The sequence below is a fragment of the Eleutherodactylus coqui genome, unplaced genomic scaffold (genome assembly GCF_035609145.1).
Source record: "Eleutherodactylus coqui strain aEleCoq1 unplaced genomic scaffold, aEleCoq1.hap1 HAP1_SCAFFOLD_88, whole genome shotgun sequence".
Taxonomy (NCBI): domain Eukaryota; kingdom Metazoa; phylum Chordata; class Amphibia; order Anura; family Eleutherodactylidae; genus Eleutherodactylus; species Eleutherodactylus coqui.
The window spans coordinates 164,287-186,588 of record NW_027102276.1 but is presented as its reverse complement, the minus strand read 5'-3'; the positions used below and the strand labels follow the sequence as shown (position 1 = coordinate 186,588).

At 41.8% G+C, this 22,302-nt stretch overlaps 1 long non-coding RNA gene across 2 annotated transcripts; it reads left to right on the top strand.

Moving 5' to 3' along the window:
- Positions 1 to 2,907: 2,907 nt before the first annotated feature.
- Positions 2,908 to 17,341, top strand: LOC136601637 (uncharacterized). 2 transcript variants are annotated; one of them, XR_010789391.1, is made up of 5 exons: positions 2,908 to 3,163; positions 15,613 to 15,702; positions 15,778 to 15,843; positions 16,490 to 16,851; positions 17,071 to 17,341. It is a non-coding gene; the product is annotated as an uncharacterized lncRNA (long non-coding RNA). The 2 variants fall into 2 exon arrangements; XR_010789390.1 differs by lacking the exon at positions 2,908 to 3,163 and having other exon boundaries at positions 15,233 to 15,702.
- The last annotated feature ends 4,961 nt before the right edge of the window (positions 17,342 to 22,302 follow it).

The window sequence follows — 22,302 nt, the reverse complement described above, 5'->3', positions numbered from 1 at the left end:
CAATATCGCTGCGTTCCCATTGAAAAAAGCGCAGCGATATCACAGGGGGAAAAAAATCCTCCATGACTCCAATCTGGCGATTAGAATAATCCCCGGATCACCAAACCTTCTGTAGTAATCAGTGATATAACATGTAAGATTGTATCGCTCAAGAAAGGCGTCCAGGCCCCTCTTATATTCTTTTACCAACTTTGCCATCACCACGTCCTCAGGCTGAGAGTTCCATAGTCTCACTGCTCTTACAGTAAAGAACCCCCTTCTATATCGGTGTAGAAACCTTCTTTACTCTAGATGTAGAGGGTGCCCCTTGTTACAGTCACAGTCCTGGGTATAAACAGACGATGGGAGAGATCTCTGTATTGTCCCCTGATATATTTATACATAGTTATTCGGTCGCCCCTCAGCTGTCTTTTTTCTAAACTAAATAATCCCAATTTTGATAACCTCCCTGGGTATTGTAGTCCGCCCATTACGTTTATTACTTCAGTTGCCCGCCTTTGTACCCGCTCAGGCTCTGATATGTCCTTCCTGAGTGCCCCTAGACCTCTTTTAATGCATCTGATGATCCTATTTGCCTTGGCAGCGTTACTTCAGTTAAGTTTACAGTTAACTAAAACCTCCAAGTCCTTTTCCATGTCAGTGTTACCCAGTGGTTTCCCATTTAGTGTGTAATGGTGACATGTATTTCCCTGCCCATGTGCAGAACCTTATATTTATCATTGTCCCTGCCATTTCTATGTTTTGCCTCTAGGTGGCAGAACTTACCTTACTATGATTTTGTACTTGCTATAGGGCACAGAGCTTTCCCTGTACAGTTCCACAGAGTTTATGGTTAAAAAAACCAGACAAATCCCATTACTATAAAAGTAGTTATTTTATATGAAACATAACTATGTTTTAACCAGCCAGCTCCTTTGTGAAGACCCGATGTCCAGGTGCGGATTTTAATTATAAAATCCGTGCGTGTCTCCTGCACAGGAGATCTGCGCGTCTTGCCACCCATAGGGATGTATTACCATCCGCATGGCAAGTAAAAGCATGCGGATATGATTTTTTTTCCAGTGTGCGAGATGCACGCATAGGAAGGAATCGCAGCATGCTTCAATTTCCAGCGGGTCCAACAGCGACGGGTTCTATTGAAATCAATGGAATCCACCCTCACCACAGCACATCTGCAGCTGTCACTGTGGAGGTGCTACAAATCCACAGGAAAGCAGGAGATTTGAAGGAAAAAAAAAAAGCCCAGACACATCCGCAGTGCTGAAGAAAGAAGATCCAGCCTGTACGGAGGGGAGCCGCGCTGGATTCGGTGAGGTAAGATAATGTTCTTCTCCTCTCCATGTCCCCGGGCACACAGGGATTCAGCAGTGTAATCCGTGCATGCAAGTGGACATAAGGCTTTAGGATTAGTTTTGACCACTCACAGATACAACTGAATATACAATTTACTCCACCATTATGGTTATAGTGTACAATCCACATGAATTAGGAGAAACAGAAAGAAACATAATTGCGGTTTCATGTCATGGTCAAAATTCTTGCAAATGGTGCAAATTTTCAGCAGTTTTTTTCCTACATAGATAAGTGATAATGATGCATTATAGTAGCAGCATTCTGCTGTTTTATTACAGCTAGGCTACTAACATGACCAGCCTTTGCAATGTCTTAACCCTTTCCAATCCACTGTCTGATGTCTGAAGACATTATGATTTAAGGCTGTACAGCTCCGATGTTAGAAGACGTCCATCGGGGTTCTCTTACTGTATATTGCCAGCCTCTCTGCTGTCGGAGCCTATCCAACGTGTCACCTCATGCAGTACTTGCTTTAGCCAACAGATAGCGCCATTGTATAACAGCAGAAAAAGAGTAAGTCCCCTAGGAAAACCAGGATACAAATTGGATTGGAAAGGGTTAATAGTTGTAATAATGGTATAATGATAAGGTCTTATGATTAAAAAAAGATCAATTGATTAAATGTGTTATAATTGAGAAAGCGACCTGGCTATGTGCTAGGAAAGTAAAGGGTTTTAAAGAATACCAATACCCCTTCCCTTTTATCCATATGGCCCAGACTGCGATCATGACTTCTCCCAGTCACAACCTGTGTCTGCAGAATTTGACACATAGACATCTGTGACTCCTCAATTTTCTAGCCACCTGCCTTTGTTTTGCATACTTCTACATAATCTTCCTATCCAGAGTGGCCCAGATAGTAATAAAGCATAAGAGTATTCCCTTTTTGTGCTCTCTGTAGGCACCACAGAGTAAGTACCACTTTTAGTGCCCCATACAAAGTAAAAGTGCCTTCTTTTATACTCTCACTAAGTAATAAAATCCTATACGGGCTCCTTTAAGTAACAATGCCCCTACTGTCCCCGTTCAGTAATAATAATGCCCCTCATGGCCACCTTCTAGTAATAAAAATAATGCCTCACTTGTCCTTCTTTTGGTAATAAGAATACTCCTCCTGATCATAATAATAATATCCCCTTTGCCCCCTATTGTATGCATTAAAATTAAAAGCCACATACACTCACCTGGGTTTCATGGTCATGTAATCGCTACGTCTAGTGCCAGTCCCTAGCATTGGTGAGGCTGGAGACTGATTGTAGCAACCACGTGACCGTGTAATGTGAAAATCAGTGCAAAACCAATGCTGAGTGAACTTCAGAGCCCATGAGCCGAGAAGACAGACCCAGGTGAGTAAATGTGTTTTTTTTATTTTATGTCACTTCTGCAGTCAAATTAAAAAAAAATTGTCACCCCCAGCACCGGCCCCAGGACCCAATCGACCCACTGGGAATTTTCCTGGTGAGTTCACTGGCCAGTCCACCCATGCCTATCATCAATAGAAGACCTGAGAACAAAGATCCCCATTTCAATTTTCTGGTTTCGCCTGTCGCTAGCTGGTAATTTGACTCATTTTGACCACTACATTCCTCACTGTTTATTAGCAAGAGCTAACCTACTGGCAGAAAGCTACACGATAAGATGTGCCGCTAAAGTAGAGGATGTATATATACATTGTAGCTGCATGGTGCATCAACAAATACAAATGCTGAAGGGGTTAATATTTGCAGTTTCAGTGCACTGGTGTTGATTGACAGTTCCTGATCAATTCTGAATTAAAAGGGATTTTAATATCATATAGCTACAAGAAAAAGTAAGTGAACCCTTTGTAATTAACTCTTTTTCTACATTAATTAGTAAAAAATGTGGACTGGTTGTTATATACAGGACAATTATAGACAAACAACTGTAGTTGCCTGAGGTTGGGGCCCCCACAGCTCTTGTTTGGCTATCTCATGTGGAATGTGTATGTGTGTATGTCTGTGTCATTGTTGTCCCAACCAACTTGTATGTTCTTGCACCCCTGTCACCCTAACCTGCTCTGTGTGTTGTGAGCGGTTTCTGTCTGGGTTAGGATTGATTGGGGGGCAGAGTTTAATGTAGGGAGAGAGACAGAGAAGAGAAGATGTGGTAGGAGAGATCGGACACAAGAGGGAAAGCTGAGTCTCAGACCAGCCAGTCTGAGCCAATCACAAGCCAGGGAGATAGTGATACAAAGATGGTGGACCCAGCCGTCAGAGAGACTTTTTCCTCCCTGCAGCAGCGAAAGTACGAGTCAGAGCAGACCCCACGGAATCTGGAAGGAACACAGGCCTAGGCATTGTGAGTGCAAATTATCCCAACTAGGTCAGAAGTCCAATAATATTTGTGTATATTTATTAAAAGCGCCAAAATTGGGCAATTTTTTTTTAAATTCTCATTTTTTCACATTTTCAATTGTAATATAATAAATATGTACAAACATACTGTACACATTTTTGCTAGGATATATATTTCCATCCGTTTACCTTATTTTGGATGCAGAGTTGAAAAGCTTTCGTTTTTTTAACCATTTAGAAGCCGTACAAATTTAACATTGATTACACTGCCCAATGATGATTTTGTTTCGGGCTCAAAATTAGCGTATTCTTATGTATTTTCATCTGCTGAATTCAAAAATCAACATAAAAATGACCGATTAGCTCTTGCTTTGGAGATACAGTGACATATCATTTCTTAGAGTTTACATTCTTATTTTGTTGGAGGTTTTTTTGGGGTGGGGGTAGTTCTCACACCTCTCATCTGACATAACACAACGTTCTCCATATGTTTGTAGGTTATAAACATAATAAGTGTTGCTATGACTGAGTTTCATATTGTTTTTGCTTTACCTTTTCTCAGAATTTCTGGTTTTGGAGTGCCTTTGAAGTGTAACATTTTCTATATCAAAATGCCACAAAAATGTGTAAATTTAGTGAAGAATTTTTGTTACATTTGTGGTGAAATTACATTTTCGTCTCAGAAACGCAATCTTATAAAGACTGCCTATCAGCATTATTTTGGTATGAATGTAGGGGACCAGGATAAGTCATGGGCTCCACATATATGTTTCAACTCTTGCTCAGTTAAACTACGAGATTGGCTGAAAAATAAAAAATTATCTATGGCTTTTGCCGTGCCTATGGTTTGGCAGTAGCCTACAAACCATACAGATGACTGCTATTTCTGCTTGACTCAGCCTATAAAGGAAGGATTGTCAATGAAGAAAACAGGAACAGTTCAATACCCAAATCTTCCATCTGCTATTCCACATTCAGATAGTTGACCAGTTCCTATTCCACCCCAACATTATGAGTTTAAAGTAGAAACTGAAGAAAGTGTGGAAAAAGAAGAACTCAACAAGCCTTCCACATCCCATGACCCTGACTTTGAGGTAAAAGATGATACATGGCACAGACTGAGTCACGCGGAATTGAGTGATCTCATTCGAAAGCTTGACTTGTCAAAGGAGAAGGCGTAACTTCTAGGGTCAAGACTACAGCAATGGAGTCTTCTCCAACGTCAGGGGGATCTGCTTCTTTTTTTCGGAATAAAACCAATCTGGTTGCTTGCTGCGACGTTAATGGCTGGATAAAATGTTTGAATCTGAACCATGATCCAACTAAATGGAGGCTATTCATAGACTCCTCCAAGCTTAGTTTGAAAGCTGTATTACTTCACAACAGCAACCGTCTTCCTTCTTTTCCTGTTGGTCATGCAGTTCACGTGAAGGAGACTTTTATGCAAACATGACAGCCCTCCTCGACTCAATTAAATATGCTGAACACAAGAGGAAAATCTAAAAGTCATGGTTGTACTCTTAGGAATGCAACTGGGGTACACTAAATACTGTTGCTTTTTATGTATGTGGGACAGTAGGGATAGGAAAATATTTGAAAAGAGGTCTGCAGCACTTGGAGTAGGGATAGGAAATCAAATTACATTCAAGCGGACTGGCCTGCAATAAATCTTGACTCTGCCGAGAAAAATGTCGTTGCTGAGCCTCTTGTGGACCCAAAAGATGTTCTTCTTCTACCCCTTCATAAAAAGCTTAGTTTAATGAAAAACCAAAATGGTAAGAATTTTGCCATGGATTTTGGTGCAGTTTGCCTTAGGTCTTAAAGGTTGAATTCTGCTCTCAAAACCCACATACAGATTTAGAATCCGCCATGTACACTCATTGTCAAAAAACAATCTCTCCCATAAGAGAAGTTGTTGGAATGGAATGAAACTTTCTCTCTGATATTTGATACAAGTAAGTGATTACAATATCAGTGCAAAAGGATAATTAATTGTGAAAAACTGACCCCTTGAAAGGAGGCACTAGTACCCTGCTGTATCGTCTCTATCTTGCATACAAGATTTGATAAGGGGGAGCATGGAGGCTCTAGTACCCTGTTGTACCGCCTTTTGCTTGCATACAAGATGTCATAAGGGTGGGCATAGACGTCTAATACCCTGTTGGGCTGCCTCTAGCTTGAATGCAAGATGTGATAAGAGATGCATGAAGGTTCAAGTACGCTGTTGTACTACCTCTAGCTTGGATGCAAGATATGATACAGGTGGCTATGGATGTCAGAGAAATTCTAAGTACAGCACCAATCAGGCCCACCCCACTTGCCCCGCTGCCGGCGGTAAAGAAGAAAACACCACACACGGAAGTCTGGTATAGTTCCTCACACGGGGACATGACTGCGCCGCGCGCTTTATTACAGATTACATGGGATCTCATACCCTTTGGTCTCATAACTAGAAATGGGTGATGAGCTCATTGGCTCAACTCCACCGTATAACCATATATGGAAAGTCCGGATTTCCGGCCTGAGATAGTGAAAGTTCAGATGCATAATTGAACAGTCGTTATCTTGATATGGCGCCTCTGGCTTATGTACAGAAAATCACGTATTCAATTAACTCCAGTGCAAAGAATCACCCACTCAATTCTAAGAAAGCAGCTAAGCATGCATTCTCCATATCTCTTCTCTCCTTCACTTTAACCTTCATCCAGTTTCTTTGGACATTCTTTCTCTGTTTGCCTTGCAAAGCATCTTGTCATATCTGATGTAAGGCGAAGTATTGTTTTTCATAGAGTTAGTACATATGAGAATAAAGTTAGTATACATATAAAAAGAAAGGCACATAACTATATCTATATAAATGTATATATTCCAGTGTTTTCTTTTCTACCTACAAGGATATATATATTTCCTTCTCAAACCCCCCTAAAAACTTAATACGGAGATCAAGCACCAGACCTTGCACTCTTCCTCGGTCGCCTCTCCCTTGTGTCAGGGTTTCTTCACTGCCCGTAAGTCCCTACTCCTAGGAGGGGGGATCCCTACCTCACCTCAGAAGGAGGCCATGGATTCCCTGGGCTTATTTCCGGGCATCCATACCCTCTATCTGTACAAGTTAACACCCCACAGGGTGTCCCCTCGCCGGAAGCTAAGGTCTTCTGCACTATCCCTAGGCAAATGGGAAGTCCACTGACAGTTCATCTTAGGAGATCGGGGCAGGCGAAGTACTAGTACATTTCTCCATTCTTCTGGTAACTTACGTGGTTGGCATTATCGGAACTGGCTCTTCATCTTTTTCAAACAAGGGAAATTTTGGTGTCATATTGTCCAGTCCCTTACTCACACTCTTTTTGATCAAAGGGATAATACACATACAGAAAGTTGCATACCCAACCTCTTTCTGCTAAAATCATATCCAGGGCCACTCTAGGGCCATGGATGCAGTGGGCCCTAACTGGTCAGCTAACCCTTGTAAAGCATCTCTGGTGTAGTTTACAAATCTCTGCCGATTGTAATAGATATAATTCATCCAATCTACATTATTATTAACAGTGACAATAGCAAATAAGGACTCAAAACCTGCTTTAATCTGATCTCAAGAATTAAATTCATCCCGCACCCCCCTTGGCACTCCTATTACATCTATGTATACATGTGGATCAAAGTTACCACCTTGAGTGTCAACATCTCTCTTAGCACGATGCGGTATTGGATTCTTACCCTCAGTGTACTCTTCATATTGCACATTTGATTGTATTAATTTGTTCTGAAACAGGGGGCTAGTGTACAGTAGTCAAAGGTGTGTGTTAGAGGAATTGTACCACATTATAGCATGTAAAGGATATGCAGGATCATGAGTTTTTTCAGTGCGAAGTGTGGATCCAAGTGGGCTTTCCTTCGAGCTTGACTGCAGTTGGGGTGGTAAGCAACATCTGGTAAGGACCTTTAAACAGGGTTTCTCTCTCAAACTTTTTACATAGACCCTGTCACCTGGGTTCAGATTGTGACACTCATCTGTAGGACCTGGGAGAAAAGCAGAGACTGCAGAATGCATTATTGACAATTCCTTGGAGAGACCTATGACAAAATTAACAAGAAAATCATTCCCCAAACTCTGATACTGTGGCATGTACCCTCCTAAGAAAAAGAAAAACCAATGGGAGACACTCAATTCAAGATTTGCCCGTTTTCTTCATTGCCTTTTGTATCTACTTTCCCACTACTCCGTGGATGGTAGGGTGTGTGAAAAGCCTGGAATATACCCAAAACAGACATGATGTGTTGCATTATTTCACCTGTGAAGTGTGTACCTTTGTTTGACTCAATCACTTCCGGTACCCCGTATCTGCGGATTACCTCATTCATGAGCTTCATTGCGGTTACCTGCTTATTTACTTTGGCAACAGAGTAGGTCTCCAACCTGAAAAACATCAACAACAACAACAAGCACATATTCATGCTTCCCAACAAGTGGGAGCTGAGTGTAGCCAATTTGCAATCCCTGAAATGGGTAGAGTGGTCTAGGCAAGTGTTATGTGGCAAATTTACTTCTGCCCTGTTGCTTACGGCAAAGATCATGCAAAATTGGACAAATGATGCAGCAGCTACAGAAAACCAAGGAGCCACCCGTCCTCGTTCATGCTTTGACATAGAGGTGCGTCTTTCCGTGCGTCAGCTGGGCCATCATGGGGCACAGGGACCGTGGTAGGCAAGTGCTGTTGACTGTTCACCATATGCCGTCCCTTTTTATTCCATTTTTCCTTTTCTTCCTTGCTGGCTTGTAACTGTAAAGTCTTTAGCATATCAAAGTTCAAAGTTTGTATCAAAGTCCAAATTCATATCAAAGTCCAAGATCATATCAAAGTCCAAGGTTTAGTCAAAGTTATTGTTAAATTCTTCTTTTCTTCTTTTCTTCCACGGCTTGAGGGCCGCTACTTTTGCTGTGTGGTCTGTGATGGTGTTGCCTCTTGCTTCTCCGGTGTAGGAATTGATGTGAGCTTTCCACTTTGTCGGGTAGAAGTAGGGCCTCCGTGAGACCGCTGCATCATTTTTAATTGGCTGTCCTGCTGAGGTAAAAAACTGTCTGGCCTTCCCTGTTGGGCCGTAATCATGAGCTATGCCAAATGCATACCGGGAGTCAGTGTAAAAGGTTGCCGTCTTACCTGTGGCCACTCTACTCGCCTCAGTGATGGCCTTTTTAGTTCCGCTTCTTGTACTGCGACATGCGGAGCATTCTGCTTTTAGGACATCTTGTTGTGTGACCACTACATATCCAGTGTGGAGTCGTCAATCACCCTGGTACCATCTATAAAAAACAACTCAAAATATGCATTGTTAACAAGGGCTTTCAGTAACTTTTTAAAACTTAAATTTTCTTGTTGCATCAATGCTAGACAATCAGGCTGATATTCTATTTCAAAAAGATCAGAATCTTGTTGCAAAAAATTTAAAAATGGCTGATTTGCAATACCTAGATCACCTATGCCTTCTCCTCCCCCCCCCCCTTTGAACCAGGATACTCAATTGTAAGAAGAGTAGCCGAGTTCAAGGTAGTATCACATTGTAAAAAGATTTGATGGATGCAGATAAGGCCTGTAAGATGTTAGCACCAATAACAGAGACATGAGTTACATCGGGGCAGAATAATCTACAAACATCTATTAATATTGGAAATGTGATATCCTTTAAGCAAATTCATTATTAATCTGATCCTGCCTGCAATGTCTTATCAAATTTGAGAGAGAGAAAAAAAAACAAAAAAACTTTTACTAGCTGCTCAAGATCCTCACCCCCTCCCTTGTGGACAAGAGGGATGAAACATTACGTCCTTTACATCATCTAGCTCCACCCCTTCGATATTGATCGCTTGCGTCTTTTTTTTTCACACCTTCATTTCAGCTTAACCGTCCAAGCATCCACATCACAACCAAGTAAAGTCCCATGCTTGGGGGGGACCTCCATCCCTAGTCAATATCTGCATCACACATCCCACATTCATCACAGCCTGAGCACTGGGCATTAACTTTCATCCATCCATGCGCTCAAGTCTGCTCCGTCACCCCCTATTGAAGGTGTCCCAGTACACACAGACGCACAGACAAAAAAAAGTTTGACAAACAAACATACATCAGTTGAAAAACATTGAGGTGAGTGCTATAATGTTATAAAGTACATGATTCTATTGAGATGAGATTGTGAATGAGCGCTATCTTTGACAAATTATGTGAAAAAAGTTTGCTGAGTGACTGAGACATTCTCTCTTTCTTATTTACTGAAGCTATTATATGCTATATTAAACGCGAAAGTATTTTAGTTTCTGTGACCCTGAGTTTGGAGTGAAATCTGAAAGCCCCCACCTTTGTAAAACCAACTGTTATCTCTCCGAATATGCATTCACTGACTGAGTTGTTTTGCATTTTCAACCCCTGTATAAGTAAGAATATACCTTAGAAATTGCTATATTTCCTGCCTTGTAAGACAGTATAATTAATTAAATTCATTATAAGCTTTCATTCCATTTAAGCAAGCAAAGATATTTTCCAGGGTCATTATTTCATTCTCTCTACTTTGTTATCGCTTGACCTTGAAAACTAAACACAAGCTCTGCAGCTTCATGTAAACAATCTTTCTCATCTAAAAGCAAGCTCAGTTAACCATTTGCACATACAGTATATACATATATACACATATATATATCCATCCAGTATGGATTATACATATTATACACCTTTTCCTCTCTCTTTGCCAACAAATCACATGCATTGTAACCTTCTTCTCGACTTTGCTTGTTCCCCATATTTCTCTCCCTACCTAACTGCCAATGTAACCTTCAATAGACACTCTCCCGACACCCTCTTGATCACTTACTGTACTTTCCAACATTTCACTTACGGATACTTTACTAAACAAATAATGTGTACATACTTAACTTTCTCTGACTGTCTCTCTCTCCTCCTCACTCCAGCACTTTCTAGCAAACCTTGGTCTTTCAAGGCACGCTTCTTGGTCCTAAAGACCTCCTCCCAGACACCATGCTGTAATCTACCGTGCGGGTCCTTGTTACACATTTTCATAAGTTTTCTTACATTTTACACATTGGAACTCCTGTCTCTCCTCCACCAATTGATCCGCACGGCGGCGGCCCATAAAGGGCTCTGTCTTCTTTAATAAGATCTTACGCATATTAGAACAACAACAATAATAATAACACGCTCCATAGAGTGCATCCCTCTTAATTCCAAATTGTCAGCCCCTTATATACCGGCAAAACAACCGAGGGTCCTTTCTCCTATGGAACCAGCCTCACAGAATGCATCTCTCTGAAATCAAATCGTTAGCCCCATATATAAGGCAAAACAACCGAGAGTCCCTTTTTCTATGAGACCTATCTCATAGAGTGCATCTCCTCCTCAGCTAAACCATTAACTAACTAAACTAAAATCGAGGGTCCCTTCTTCTATGAGACCTATCTCATAGAGTGCATCTCCTCCTCTGCTAAACCATTAACTAACTAAACTAAAACCGAGGGTCCCTTCTACTATGAGACAAAATGAAAAGTAAGAGGAAAAAAAATTCTGCAGATACAACAATCTCCACTATTGTTAAAACACTATGGACTTCAAAGTACAAATAGACTACAGACTAGTTTCTGGGTGAGCGATTGGTGCACATATCACGGTCAGTGGTCCATGACGGCAAACCCGAAGCCCACACGAGTTACCGTGTAGAACTCTTAACCCAACCCGTCCGGTCACAAAACACAGATAGTCCCTCCTGCTGCAAGACTCGCAGTGTAAAACACAACATAAATATATGCTGGTCTTACCTGGAGTTCTGTGAGTTGATCAGGCTCGGTTTGCAGCAGGACGGCTTCCCCGTGGCGTGGATCCGGGTGGACAGGGCTGCACGGCTCCGGTTTTGTCGTCCCGGGTTTCGGCACCATTTGTCAGAGAAATTCTAAGTACAGCACCAATCAGGCCCACCCCACTTGCCCCGCTGCCGGCGGTAAGGAAGAAAACACCACACACGGAAGTCTGGTATAGTTCCTCACACGGGGACATGACTGCGCCGCGCGCTTTATTACAGATTACATGGGATCTTATACCCTTTGGTCTCATAACTAGAAATGGGTGATGAGCTCATTGGCTCAACTCCACCGTATAACCATATATGGAAAGTCCGGATTTCCGGCCTGAGATAGTGAAAGTTCAGATGCATAGTTGAACAGTCGTTATCTTGATATGGCGCCTCTGGCTTATGTGCAGAAAATCACATATTCAATTAACTCCAGTGCAAAGAATCACCCACTCAATTCTAAAAAAGCAGCTAAGCATGCATTCTCCATATCTCTTCTCTCCTTCACTTTAACCTTCATCCAGTTTCTTTGGACATTCTTTCTCTGTTTGCCTTGCAAAGCATCTTGGCATATCTGATGTAAGGCGAAGTATTAAGTTTTTCATAGAGTTAGTACATATGAGAATAAAGTTAGTATACATATAAAAAGAAAGGCACATAACTATATCTATATAAATGTATATATTCCATTGTTTTCTCTTATCTACCTACAAGGATATATATATTTCCTTCTCATGGAGGCTCTAGTAGTCTGCTGTACTACCTCTAGCTTACATACAAGATGTGATAAGGGCAGCATGGAGGCTCTAATACCCTGTTGTACTGCCTCTAGCTTGCATACAAGATGTGATAACGGTGGGCATAGAGGCTCTAGTATCCTGTTGTACGGCCTCTAGCTTGGATGCAAGATGTGGTACAGCATGCATGAAGGCTCTAGTACCCTGTTGTACCACCTCTAGCTTGGATGCAAGATATGATATGGGTGGCTATGGAGGCACTAGTACCCCGTTGTACCATCTCCTGCTTAGATAAAAGATGTGATATGGGCAGGCATGGAGGCTCTAGTACCCTGTTGTACCGCCTCTAGCCTGGATGCAAGATGGGATATGGGTGGGCATGGAGGCTCTAGTACCCTGTTGTACCACCTCTAGCTTGAATACAAGATGTGATACGGGAGCATTGAGGCTCTAGTACTCTGTTGGGCTGCCTCTAGCTTGGATGCAAATTGTGATACAGGGGGGCATGGAGGCTCTAGTAACCTATTGGGCTGCCTTTAGCTTGGATACAAGATGTGATACAGGCGGGTATCCTGTTGCATCATTTGCAGGGAACGGGGCTTATGGCTGGCATCAGTATTGTGGAGGGAGTGTGGGGACTCCCACTGCTTCCCTAAAAGAAGCTCTGCAACTTCCTCCTACACCAAGTCCCTCCGGCTCCTGATATGGTACTCCACTCTCCTGATGTACCACAGGATGGGGTGCCCCTGCACCAGATAGATCAAGTGCTCCTCGTCTATATAAATGTATGTCGTGTTTTTGAAAGTTGCCAACAACTCCTGCCTCCACGCTGCTCCAAACAGGCCTCCACACTGCTAAGAAGCTGATGAGCACGTCCGCTTAAATTTGCATATATTCCCATAGCAATACGCATGAAAATGCATCACAGAAACATTGCAAGACAACACAAGGCAATGCGAGAATACAGAGGGTCCTTAGGAACACATGGGCAAGAAGACATACCATTCTGAAACAAGACAGGACATGCTGCGGTTTTTAATTCTCGCAGGATCACATAAAGAGAAAAGTCGCACATGGGAATAAACACATTGAAAAAAATACATTTCATAGTTGTGTCATTTTCCGGGCTCTTGCATCGCAGAAAACTGGCGCAAGTTTCTCGCCTGTGTGATTCCGGCCTTAGAAGTAAAGAGACATTCATGTCTGAAAATTATTTTGATAGTGTATATTTTGATGTTCTGCAGCAGCTGTGGCACAGCACTAAAAAATACACCCTGCAGCTGGTAGGATAACGGTGTGAGAATGGCATTTTTTGCCACATTTTAGAGTCCTAAGGAAAATGATCATACTATATACATTTAGAAGAACTTTTATATATGGCTTTAAGCTAAGCACAAAACTTTATATTCCCAGTAAAGTAATGGAGCAGCTTAGAGTTAAGATAAGTAGGTATATTTTCATAGATGCTAAATAAACAAAAATTAACTTCAAAGTCAATTAGTTTGAATTATTATGTTTAGTTTACCTGTTTGTACAACAGCTTCTTGGATTTCGCATAAACATTCATCTTGAGCTCCCAAAGCTTTTCTGAAATTTAATTTGTTTTAAAGGGGTTGTCCGAGGCAAAACGCAAAATTTTATATTATTAGCCCATTCCCCCTGTCACCCCCCGTCATAAAGCAGCCCTTTTGAGCGGTTATAAACCGCATCCTACTTACAGTTTAGCAGAAATAATAACTTTTAAACTTCTCCATGTAAGATGGCGCCTGCGTTGTCCCTGGGTGCGTTCCACGGTGCAATGCTCGCTCTTCCTGGAGGCCTTCATGCGCGCTCCCGAGACGCCGGTCACGTGAGCAGGTGACTGACGTCATCGGTGGAGGCGTGCACTTGCAAATGAATGAAACGCCGCTCCAGCCGCCACATTGGCTGGTCGGCAGAAAGCGTCACAGCGGGAGGTGGAGTCTACCGGAGAAAACAGCAAACAGCTGTTTCTCCCATCTCTTGACCACACAGAAGCGCAGGTAAGTGCACCTTTCCGCGGTACTCTTTCATGCTTTTATTAGCACAGGATCATTGCCTTATGCAGTGAGTCTGTGCATGAAAAATGTATTGTGCATGCCCTGTATAGTAATGTGTCTTACATTTTTACAGTGCCTGCCATGTGCTGCGTTTTTTTTTTCCTGCTGTGTGCTGCTATCGCGACTGCAGTGTTTATTGTGCATGCCGCCTGCTTCCATTCGCCTGCCATGTGCTTATTTTATTTTTTTTTGTGCCTACCGTGTGCTTTCATGTGCCTGCCGTGTATTTTTTTTTTCTTTTTTTTTGTGCCGGCTTTTTTTTTCTTTTCTTTATTTTTGTGCCTGCCGTGTGCTTTCATGTGCCTGCAGTGTATTTAATTTTATTTTTTTGTGCTTGCCGTGTGCTTTTATGTGCCTGCCGTGTGCCTGCCAGGGGTATTTTTTTTTTTTTTTGGTGCCTGCCGTGTGCTTCTATGTGCCTGGCGTGTTCTCGTTTTTTTTGTGCCTGCCGTGTGCTTCCATATACCTGCTGTGTGCCTTCCATGTGTTTTTTTGTTTTATTTTGTTTTTTGCCTGCCGTGTGCTTCCCTTTTTTTTTTTTGTGCCTGCTGTGTGCTTCCATGTGCCTGCCGGGTTCTAACATGTGCCTGCCGTGTGCTTCTGTGTGCCTGCCATGTGCTGCTTTTTTTTCTGTGCCTGCCGTGTGCTTCCGTGTGCCTGCCATGTCCTTTTTTTTTTTTTCTTTTTTGTGCCTGCCGTGTGCTGTTTTTTTTTTGGTGCCTGCCGTGTGCTTCTTTTTTTTGGGGGGCCTGCCGTGTGCTTCCATTTGCCTGCCGTGTGCTTCCATGTGCCTGCCGTGTGCTTCCGTTTGCTGCTTTTTTTTGTGCCTGCCGTATGCTTCCATGTGCCTGCCTTTTTTTTTTTTGTGTGCCTGCCGTGTGCTACCATGTGCCTGCCATGTGCTGCAATGTGCATGTGACTGCAAACTGCTTTGAATCAGCATACATTCCGCACAATTCATTCATACAATTATCATGCAATCTTCGGAAAATTTGCATGGAATAGACATAGCATCTGCATGCAATCTACACACAAACACTGCCTTCAATCGACACTATTAACCTGCATTCTACATACAATATGCATGCTATCTGCCTACAGACTGCGGATAATGCTAGCTATCAACAATCTGTCCACAATCGCCCAGTAATCAATCTAAAATTTGCCTAAATTATGCCTGCCATGGACCTTTAAAAGATTGTTATTAGAAAATGCTGCTGCTTCCATAACTGTTATTGAAGTGCCACTAACTTGGTGTTTTTTTGTTTTTTTTTAAAGTTTTTTTTGTAGTCCAATTCAAGAACAAACATGTACCAGGAAGATCTTGAATTTGAGGAGCTTGATTATTCATCCGATTCTTTTGGAGAGGTAAGTTTTTGCTGAAAATAGAAAGGTTGCAGCAAACCAATGGTAATAAACAGAATACATTTTTTTTTTTTTTAGCAGGACTTTTAATCTGATAGCGAGGAAAATGATGAGGATTTCCCCGAAACTCGGCATTATTCGGCGGTATGTGTTGAAATATGTATAAAATTTTTTTTGTTTATTGTTTGAAACCGCAACTATGCATCAGTCCTGTACAATTTATTATTTCAATACATTATTTCGTGTGTGTATATACATACACACACGTGTATATATACACACATACATTATTTCGTGTGTATATACACACATACATGCGCGTGTGTATGTATATACACACGAACGTACGTGTGTATCTGTATATACATACACACGTAGGAACGAGTGTATGTGTATATACAGTCACACGTAGGAACGAGTGTATGTGTATATACAGTCACACGTAGGAACGAGTGTATGTGTATATACAGTCACACTTAATTACGTGTGTACACACACATTATATTTAATATATATATATATATATACACACAGACACACGCGTGTACGTGTTAATGCATACACACCCGTAAGTCAGTATATACATACAAACACGTACGTACATCTGTGTATATACATACAAACTCGTACGTACGTCTGTGTATGTATGCACATATACATACAGGAATCTGTGCCCTGCCTAATAAGGATGATCATGCCGCTTTCAGCAACACCATACAATTAAAAATGTACCCCTTCCTTTTTTCCTAAAACATTAAATACAGTATTCTTCATATTAATCCCTTCTTAGGTTCAACAACAACTGGCAGACTCGCTATATGCTCAGGCGGACATAAGCAGTCTCCAGTGTTTTCAAAACGATCCGCAGGGTGCACCAGAAGCGGGTGCTTCAGGATCCACTGAAGATCCCCATGGCAGGCTTGCCAACAAAGAGTGGTGTCACTGTGGGCAGTGCATTTGCATGCCCACAGTGGCGGAGTGTGTCTGTTGTCGAGAACACAAAGTAGTCCTACAGATGTTACCAGAAGCTTGCGTATGTGTTACACAACATCCGTTATTTGCTCAGTATGCGCTTGTGCGCGAAAACATAGAACACGCGATAAGACTATCTGCACTGGTCACCCGGAGACAGTACGACACCACAAACAATAGGTATTTATTACAATTTTATTGTACAACACACAAGACAATGCAAGTATAATTTTTAACAAAGGAAAAAATTTATTTGAAAAGGAAAAAAGGTTAGTGAAAAAGGCAACATGGAAAAACATAAGATATCAATGCGTCTTTTTTTTTTGTTTTCATGTAGACTATTAAAATTTTTTTAATAAGTTTAGAAATATTAATATATTTCCTTTCGTTTTTTCTTAGGGTTATGCGTGTGGGCGCATATCGCTCTTTTACAGCGTGGATACATGGATTCTCGGGGAAAAACAATAGAATCCCCATACCAGCGTGTGTGATTAAATCAATACGGACAGCTTACCCTGATCCGCAAGGAAATTACACTGGTTTCCAGTTCTACATGGACCCGACTGAAAGCAATTTGGATTTCCAGTTGAACTTGTAGGATGTTTTAATTTGTGCAATTTTGTATTCAGGCTTTACAGATTTTAAAATGTTAATACATTTTTTTGTGAAATATAGTGTGTGGTTTTTTTATTTGGAACGTCTCGACTATAATCACTAATCGTTCTATCATTATGTATATACATGACTACATATGCGTATGTTAGTGTGTATAATATATACACACACAAACTGTGGGTTGTGTGTGTATGTATTTTGACACACATATATATCTGTATGCCTGTGTATCTGTCTGCCTCTCTCTATCTATCTGTCTGCCTCTCTCTATCTATCTGCCTCTCTCTATCTGTCTGCCTCTCTCTATCTATCTGCCTCTCTCTATCTATCTGTCTGCCTCTCTCTATCTATCTGCCTCTCTCTATCTGTCTCCCTCTCTCTATCTATCTGTCTGCCTCTCTCTATCTATCTGTCTGCCTCTCTCTCTGTCTGTCTGCCTCTATCTGTTTTTCTGCCTGCCTGCCTGTGTATTCCTTTGCAGGTCTCTATAAGGGAGGAGGGAGCTGTCCAGTGCTGAACCTTTCCCCTGCACAGCGAGGCAAGGCTTCGTTATAGCAAGGAGCTGTCGAGTGCTGAAGTCTCAGCAGAAAGTACTGTAATAGCTGCAATGCACTCCCAACATCGATGGTGTGATGGAACAAATAGTTTTCTTCACCAAAATATGTGTGGGTATATATGCGTGTACACACATATATATAGTATACGCGTGTATGTCTATGTATGCATGTATGTAACATACCCACAGGTGTGTGTGTATGTGTGTAATACATACATATATGCATACGTCTGCGTGGGTGTGTATGAGAGAGATTATATATATAAATATATATATCTCCCAGACAGACGTAACCATGTACACATGTACGCTTGTACACTTGGACAAGTGGACACTTGGACAAGTGGACACGTGGACACTTGGACAAGGTGCGCGTGCGTATGTATTCGCAAACACATGCACCTACTTTGTAAGTCATGTTAGTACAATAACTTACATCAAAAAAAATTTGCAATGAGGTATTGGTTAATAAAATGACCAAATTAAGAATTTTTGTGCAAAAACATTTTATAAATATTATGGCTATACTTTTAAATACGAGTGTCATTAATTTGGTCATTTTACCGTACGCCCGCAATCCACGACAAGGATCCTCATTCTCTTGCGAGACCAATCTAAAAAAATTAAAAATTCCCTAACTAAAAATTCTACCGTAAAGGACCGAATTTTTTACAAAATTTAAAAAATTAATAAAAAATTTAAAATTAGTTAGAAACACCCGTGGAAAAATGCATAGGATTTATGGGATAAGACCGGCAACATTTCACATTGTACCAGTTATACATTCTATACAAAAAAGACATTTTATGCAGATGATTGCAAAGAGTAAAAAGGGATGTTAATGCGATTAACAAAAGGGACTAGAGGGCATAGGAAATAAATAAGGATAAGTGACCAAAATGTTAAATAAATATCACTATACACACATGGAAATAAGATTGCAACGCACATGTAAACTATACAAAAGACAAAGTAAGTAATAAAGAGACACAGATAAAAGAGACAGACGAACCGTTGAAAATTGTAGTTCACTTATTTACAATAGACAGACATGAAACAATGGTTGCACATGATACAAAAATATTACTAAATTTTTCGTTAAAGTGTGTTGGTTTTTTGTTTTGTTTTTTATACCCACCAAAATTTTTTCTTGATTACCTTGGAAATCGACTTTGAAATTTGTGAACCAATTCCTCTTCACTGGGTTTCACAACAGGTGCAATATTATGAGGGAATTCTGAGGATTTTGAATGCCAGGAGATGGACATCTCACCTTTGGCGAACATCACAATCTCACGAATTATGTCAAATACAAATGCAATGGACTTAGGCTCATAAAGAGCTTTCAAAATCCACTGCTTCCGTGCTTTTGAGTACTCCACTCGGTAACACTTCCGGTCCTCTATCCCGTCTTCTGATTGCGTTTTTCTGAGCTTTTGAATCCTACCTACGTTGTAATTGTGGTCTAGAACAGCAAGTTGCGTTCTAGCCACCATTCCGTCATAAAAAAAATGAATTCGTTTGGGCCTGTATTTCAATACACTTGCGTGAAAAATCTCCAAATCGCCAGTGTGACAAAAATTGGAAAGATGGCGGATGTCTTTCAGTAAACTTGTTTGCAGAACCACGGTTTTGAATTTGGTATGTGCTGTAGTGTTAGGGGCTAACCAAGCGGTGGTTGGTTCAAGAAGGGCGTGACTGCAGCGGTGATATTGGGCATTGTTCTCCCACTCGTGAACGTTGATAATGTGATTTGTTGCCGATTTCCATTTTTCTACCAGTAATTCTGGATTTTTTTGACTGGTATGCGAACACCACCACAGATGATTTTTGAGGCTCGATATCCACGGGGAAATGGTTGCGCAGTGTGTGCTTTTGGAAGCCACAAGCAACTGCTTGCCGACAGCTTTGGCCACATGCCAGACATCAAATTCATGCATAATTTCTGGGAATTCCTGGCGCATTACCTTACGTATGGAGACATGCCGATCAGTTGTGACTATTTGAATGTTTAATTCATCGGCGATCAATTCAAGTAGTGTTTTCCGGAATGCAGTGGTTTCGAGCGAAACTGACGAAGCAGGTGGAACAAGTTGTTCCACCGTGAAGCCCACAATTTTTTTGCTCTTCAACTCCAAAAAAGTATAAACGGTGTACTTTGCTGAAAAACCCAGGCTATCGGATTGCCCATCGCCAGCTAAATACAAGGGTGTTGATTTCATTTCTGCTATTAGATTTGCCCTCTGTTGCATCCAATGATTATCTATCACTGAGAATAATAAGTGATGTTGGTGGCGGTAGAAAGTGGTTTTTGAGATTCCTTGAAGTTTCAGAATATGTAGCATATTACTAACTTTTGCAAAATTAGATCCGCTAAGAAGGACACTGGAAGCAAGTAAAATGTTCCCCGCCGGGCAATTGTGGATGAGTGGTTGGCTTCGCCACAAGTTGCAGGTGTAGCCTCTTTCACAGAAAGATTTCACAATTACCATTGATCCCTTTGGGAAAATCTTGACATGAGTTAGTTTAAGAAAGCATTGATTTCGGTAAGGGCAAGGGATCATTGAAAATAAACCCATCAAGGAGCTTTTGAAAACTATGTACTTTTCTTCAGCGGATGGGTCCATCTCTGTTGGAGCTAAGGTTACAAATTCTGGAAAGGGGTAGCTCAAGGGGTTATTGGAATCAGAAGGAATGGCAAAATCCTCACTACCGGAACTCTCCGATGCCTGCGATGCTTTGAATGTCGAGTCGTTTTGATCAGAAAAAACACTTGAAAGGCTTTCCTCAAAAGTAGAAGCAGTATTGCAGCTTGAGGGTTGCATATTGATTCTATCGGCCTCATTGGCTGTTTTGGATATTGGGCTCTCTTCTGGTATCTCTTGGAAGGCAGTATTACCCATATTGGTTTTTAATGGTGTAGAAGAGCACGGAGTGCCCTGTGGGATTTTAAATGAAATTGGATTCCGGTGTGGACTGGCTTCTACTTCATTGCATTGGATGCCAATGCTTCTTGACTGGAGTTGTGTCCTGTGTTGCGATTTATTTGCCGCTGCTTGACAGGCCTTGCATTTACCCCTCCCTGCATTGCTTGCTTCGTTGTCGGTTTCTCTTTGCTCAAACTGTCTTTTGAAATTGACAATTACCTTTGCATCTACTGTACAACCTTCACTGATTACTGTCATAGGAATTTCTAGCTGTGTTTCATCACCTTGTAGATACACGTCGACTGTCATTTCTTGAACCGCGCTAGGTGCAACCAGGGTAGATTCTTCGTGCGAAGTGTCTTCGCGCGAAGTTTCTTCCCTCGAAGTTTCTTCCCTCGAAGTTTCTGTGGCTGAACTTTCTGGCTGCTGCGTCTCCCCAATTCTGCGTTTTCTTGAAGGTTCACCTTTCTTCGCTAACCGGGTCTCAATTTCCAACGCTGTTGGGAATATACTTGGCACAGCATTGGGCTTCAATTTTTTACGGTCGCCGACTGTTATATAGCAATCCTCCAAGAAATGTTTGCTGCACAAACGATAACTGTAAGAATCTTTTTTTGGGGAAATCTTAGTAAGCCACTCTTCAACGTCAACAAAGATGTGAGGAGCCTGCTGTAGCCAAAGTCTTGTTTTTTCGATATTCGTTGGAAAGACATGAAGACAAGCACTTTCGCCTCCCTTCTTCCAGTATGTAGTGCAAGTTGGAACCACGCAGCTAGGCATTGTGATTTTGTGTTTTAAAGTGACTGATCTGCTGTGTGTGGGAAAGAAAATGTGGTGCAAATACTCACCCTCCTGCAGTAACTTCGGAAGAATATCACGAGTCCAAACCCTGGAATCTCCAATGGCCACCGATGCGCTCCGACGTATACGCTCTGCATTTTAAAGACAAGAAGGTGTAGATCAACAGAGATGCTAAGCTACAACAACCAACCCACCCACCCACAGATACAGACCAACAGACACATCCATCCATCTGCACATACACATACATGCATGCATCCATCCCTATACACACACACACAACCACACACACATCCACCCATGCGGCCCCATCCATGCATCCACACAGACTTATGCACGCATCATCACGTACAAACACATCCGCCCTTGCGGCCTCATCCCAACGCCCATGCGGCCCCATCCATGCATCCACTCAGACTTATGCACGCATCATCACGTACAAACACATCCGCCCATGCGGCCTACACACATCCGCCCATGCGGCCCCATCCATGCATCCACACAGACTTATGCACGCATCATCACGTACAAACACATCCGCCCATGCGGCCTACACACATCCGCCCATGCGGCCCCATCCATGCATCCACACAGACTTATGCACGCATCATCACGTACAAACACATCCGCCCATGCGGCCTACACACATCCGCCCATGCGGCCCCATCCATGCATCCACACAGACTTATGCACGCATCATCACGTACAAACAGATCCGCCCATGCGGCCTAC